The sequence below is a fragment of the Vicia villosa genome, unplaced genomic scaffold (genome assembly GCF_029867415.1).
Source record: "Vicia villosa cultivar HV-30 ecotype Madison, WI unplaced genomic scaffold, Vvil1.0 ctg.001502F_1_1, whole genome shotgun sequence".
Classification (NCBI taxonomy): domain Eukaryota; kingdom Viridiplantae; phylum Streptophyta; class Magnoliopsida; order Fabales; family Fabaceae; genus Vicia; species Vicia villosa.
The window spans coordinates 69,371-75,370 of record NW_026705642.1 but is presented as its reverse complement, the minus strand read 5'-3'; positions in this window follow the sequence as shown (position 1 = coordinate 75,370).

The window sequence follows — 6,000 nt, the reverse complement described above, 5'->3', positions numbered from 1 at the left end:
TGCACCCTAAGGATTAGATGGATTAGAGGATTGATCCCTAAGTAGTTGTCTCATTCCATGATGTGTCGGTAAAACAGACTAAACCGTCGTCTATATAAGCGACCAATTCCACCCACTCGCCTCCTGCCCAAGTTTTCTGGCATAGGTTCATGAATATTGCGATGGATATCCCATGCCTGGTGACATGTTAACTCTTGAGTAATGCGCATTGGGGTTTCTATGATTGTGTCTTCAGTGCCGGAACTTCTGTACACATAAGTCACTCTTATCATAAAAGGATTTGTGCTTTCAGCATCATCAAAATTCCAAATACCACCGTCGTCTTGATATACGTTCAGTAAATCATTCCAAAGGGCATGCCTTGGATCAGTTGGGAAAGTAGGTGGGAAATGACCAGCCATCTGAAATTCCAAAGAACATACCATACCATTATACTGATAAAAATCCCCAAAGGGACGAGGCCAACAAATCAGTCTTGTGTACTCATACACACGACTATGGACTTTAAAATTCTAATGCAAATTTACATCATATTTCAACTCATGGTCACTCCATCACTAAGTACTACCAAGTCCTATTATCATTATTTTATTTATTTCATACTATCCATATAGATTGAGTGCCATTCAATTATATCATCTTATTTATCCCAACATTTCTCTTATGATACAATCATCCATTATCTCATCATATCAAGACAGGTCTACCCTTTCATAATCTAATAACCATATATCACTTAACATGTCAAACAATTTACACAAACAACATACAATCAATTAAGCAATATGTATCCTAATACAATTAAATAGATCAACCATATGATAAATAATTAATAGTGGCATAAATTTAAGATCCTGAAACTAAATTATATAAAGTTTTCAATATGTTAAGAATAACCAAATTCTTATGCTACCATATTTATTTTATTAAATTAAGATCTTAAAATTCAAATTATATAAATTATTCCTTATAAAAATTATTGTATTATTTTTCAATTAAACAATCTATTATCTCTTTGTAGTTGTGAAATATATTGTAACAAAATCTTGATTACCCGAATTCAAAATAAATTCAAGTTTTAAATGGAAATAATCACTATTTTATTTTGATACGACAAACACAAATATATTAGACAACAAAACAAGACAAGATTTAAAGATATTCAATAAGCCATAAACAATTAAGTAGAAATAAAGGATTACCCGAATTTAGAAGATTCAAAATTTTGAATCTTCAAACAGCTATCGATCGAAGGTGGTTCACGGAGTGATCGATCGTGGATGATACAATAATATGCAAGCTATCAACTAATAGTGTGCCAATTTTACAAAAATCTATTTGATGGGCTTGTGCGGCTAGAACCCTAAAGTAGTTTTGGGGATGTCTGTGTTGATATATATATATATATATATATATATATATATATATATATATATATATATATATATATATATATATATATATATATATATATATATATATATATATTTATGTTTTATAATATATAAAAATTTAAAAGTATGTACAAAACTATATTTCTTTTCTAAATGAAATTTTATGGTCATGTGTTCAATACTCATGTGAGACAAAAAATTTAGCTTTCATATTTAGCCTTTTAACAATCAAACAATAAAATAATAATAAAAAATGTCACATGAAATTAAAATAAATAAAAAATAATAAAAAAGCCAACTAAGTCAACCACGTCATTAAAATTATAATAAAAAAATAAAAAAGCATTAAAAAAAAGGTTGTCACGCCAATAATTCTGATGATTTGATTTTTTGAGGGGGCAAAATAGGATAATCTTCATATGTTAGGGGGCGAATCCGATTTTTTTTTACGGGGTTTTTTTCAAACCTCGCCCATATGGCAGGGGCAAAATAGCTACCATACTTTTTTTTTAATTTTGGATATAAAACATTGAAAAACATGAAAAATGATAACAATGGATTTTGAACTCAAAACCATAGTCTTCCTCATGCAATGACACCTTACCACCAGGCTAACCACTTCAACTTATTAATAAATTCGTACAAGATCTTGAATGATCAACAAATCAAGGATTTATATTAAAGTTCTTTTGTATTTGAGTTTTTTCATTTTCATCCTTAACCTCCTTTTACTTTCATGGTGCAAGAGGAATAGTACCAATTTGATTCCTCCTAGGTTCATTGCGTGAGGAAGGCTATGGTCTTGGGTTTAAAACACATTAGTTCTAATAGAGATCCTTGATTTGTTGATCATTCAAGATCTTTTTTTACAAACTTTAATTTGGATTTAAGCTTTTTCATTTCCATCCCCAGCCTCCTTTTATTTTCATGGTGCGAGGTTTTTATTTCCATTGCATTAATCCTTGGTGATGGACTCTACAATTTTATCAAAGTTATATATTTTAGTGCCTTAAATTTTCAAGTCTGTGTGAAAAGGAGGAATCACATAACAGTTTCAGTTACAGATGATAACTAAAACGAGACTCCAAACGATCTTACCTGCGATGAATTCTTTATAAAAGAAAGTATTCCAGTATGGTTAGCATGTGCAGTTATGTAGTACTCACCATAATCTCCATAAATAATATCCCTTTGTGGTAGGCTATGAAATGGTACTTTGTGGTAGTAGCTTATCTCTTAGCACCAATTTTTGGGTTCTGCAATGCTTGTGGTACTGGCTTATCTATTATGGGCTTTTTGCATTTACTGTGTTAGTTAACTTTACAAGAGATTGAACCCTACAAATATTGGGAAATGGGTCCCCCTTCCTATGGAAATGGTTGTGCCTTTTGTTGCTGGGGATTACTTTGCAGTTGACATGTGTGTGGGTAGTTTAGTATTGTTTATTTATAGTAAGATGAAAAGAAAGGAAGCGAATTTGATGGCTCCGGCTGTTGCTTCTGGTAAAAGGAGGTTAAGGATGAAAATGAAAAAACTCAAATCCAAATTAACTCTAGTATAGATCCTTTATTTATTGATCATTCAAGACCTTATATAAATTTATTAATAAGTTGAAGTAGTTAGCTTAGTGGTAAGGTGTCATTGCATGAGGAAGGTTATGATCCTGAGTTCAAAGCCCATTGGTATCATTTTTCATGTTTTTTCAATATTTTATATCCAAAACAATAAATATATATTTTACCCCCTACAATGTTAGCGAATTTTGATTTAACCCCCCTCGTAAAAAAAATTAATAAATAAAAGTTAAAATAAAATCCACGTGGACATGCCACATAAGCAAAAATGAAGGTTCCATGCCATTTTGGTCAACTGAGGGGCCAAAGACACATAATCTTAACATTACAAGGAGGAATCAAATTTTTTTACAGGGGGGAAACCGAATCTCGCTAACATTACAGGGAAATTTCATATTTAACCCTAAATAAGAGGAGGAACAACAATGATGACATATAGCAACTCCGTATGCGATTGAGAAGAGGGGGCTACAAAGTTAGCACTTCAATGCTCAAGTTAGTATGTGAGGAAGAAGATAGAAATGAAATTGAATTTGAAACTTGTTACCTCAATTTGGAGCCTTCTCTATATATAGAGAGATGAAAATAACTAACTTGCTATTTGTTAGTCGAGAAATCCAGAGAGTTGTTGGATGCACTTGCAGTTGAAATTTTTTGTGATCATTAGGATGATAAACCTTGTGTTGAGAAGGTTATGGAAGTGTCGCACACTCGCAAAAAATAATAGCCTAGAACAACAAAGTCGCCACCAATTTTTTTTATCCCAATCAAGGGAAGGGAAAATATAAAGAAAACCCATAAGAAAGAAACTGATAAGAAAAGGTCTTGCGACCAAAGATCGGGTAAGGAAGTCGGTTACGCAAGGGGAAGGTATCGGCACCCCTCACGTCTGTGATACTCCACAGGATCAACTCAAGCTTGCTTCTAATCTAAGGGTGTGTTATCTAAGAGTCTAAAGCCTAGTGCAAAGGGAATATTGTTGAAGCGGTAAAGCGGCAAGCAACAAAAGTTTTGGAAGTATTTATCCGGGATTTATCGTGTCCACAGAGATTGGTGAGAAAAACTGTCGTTCGACTATCTCGCGTTCTAAGTTTCATGATTGGGTTACGAAAAGTAAATGCGGGAAAAGTAAATAAAAACAAATAAACAATCTTATTAGTCTAAGAGAAATAGTTATGGAATTGCATTTCCTTCTACCCGTCGAATACTTAAACCTGAAGATCTTATCGCAACACACTCACAATACGCATCAAATTCACTAGGCATCAATCGAGGCGCCACATCAGTGTCCATGTCTGAAACACCGATGAAAGCTCAACCGTACTATTCACATCAGCGATGTCTCAACCGACACAAACAACACAGAGGCATTAAATTCGATACCCATTACGATTATTAGCCCCTAATCCATTTCTGAAATCTAGAAATTAATAACTATCATTCCTAATCAAGATCTATGATGTCTATTTCTAAAATAAAACAAATCCAGAGCATTTAAGCAAAAAGATCAAGAACAACAACAATGATGATTTGTTAAGCAAATATATAAAAACGATCCCAAGATCACCAAATGTACATACAATAAGAGTAGAAATATACATACAAAACCCACCATTGGAATGAAACATAGGGAAGAAAGGAGATGAACCGAAAACTCTCACCATATCAAGGCAATCGAGGCAAATCCATAGCCAATCCACATGATGTAGCACCCAATGGTGTTTCCTAAACCTCTAAACCATCAAGAAAGGATCAGAGCTCAACTTGAAGCAAAGAAGAGATGATAAATCCTAACAAAATCTGATTTTACAACATATATACAATTCTGAACTTGCAGACCTCGCTAAGCCACACAGATCTCGTTAAGCGAGCTTCCACTAATCCGTACACTATTTACAAATATTTTACACTAAACGACAAAAATTGATCTGGCTAAGCGAGCTTATCTGGCTAAGCGAGAAAAAGCTGGCTAAGCGAGCTTGTGAAGCAAAAGTTACTGCCAGAGGACAACAAAAAGGGCCATAGCGCGCTAGAATTTGCGCTTAGCGAGTTTGACAGAACTTTGGCTCTTTATTTTTTCAAAACGCGCATCCGGAGCCGTGCCTTCAACACTTTATTACTCGAGACTCCAAACATGCAAGAATACCTACAAAAAGACATTAAAACTATCAAATAGTACACAATTACAATAAAATACAATAATCTGTAAAGTAAACGTATTTACAACAAAACGACGTTTATTCAAACGATATTGTCAAGAAGAGTAGATAAGTGCAACAAAACGTATACACAAAAACAGATACAATTTGCACTTATCAAATATGCATGCAAAAAGAGGAAAAAGAAAATACACGGAAAAGAAGGAATATTTACAAAATTATGCTCGCTTAGGCCCCGCGACCTAATGCCTACGTATCCTTTTTGAGGAATCAGAGTGTCATAGTTCAGCTCAATATTTTTTTTGTGTTTGTGTTTTTTAGTGGACGAAGTTACATTCGCATTCTAGCATTAGGATAGTTGCTCGCTGGATGGAGTCTTATGCGTTACCTGTCTGCGATCGAAAGGAAGTAACATGTCCGATTAAGGGGAAGAAAGCCCTGAAGGCAAGAGAGATGAGAATTGTTTGTTGAGTGTTTTTTAGAGGCTAGTAAGTCAAATGGTCCCTCATAAGGTGGGGGTATCTGAATACTTTTGTTTAGGAGAGTACATCAGATGGTCCGTCATAAGGTGGGGGTATCTAAATACTTTTGTTTAGGAGAGTACATCAGATGGTCCCTCATAAGGTGGGGGTATCTAAATATTTTTCCTTTATTTTCTAAATACGTATCCTTTTTGAGGAATTAGAGCGCCATAGTTCACCTCAATATTTTTTTTTGTGTTTGTGTTTTTTAGTGGACGAAGTTACATTCGCATTCTAGCATTAGGATAGTTGCTCGCTGGATGGAGTCTTATGCGTTACCTGTCTGCGATCGAAAGGAAGTAACATGTCCGATTAAGGGGAAGAAAGCCCTGAAGGCAAGAGAGATGAGAAT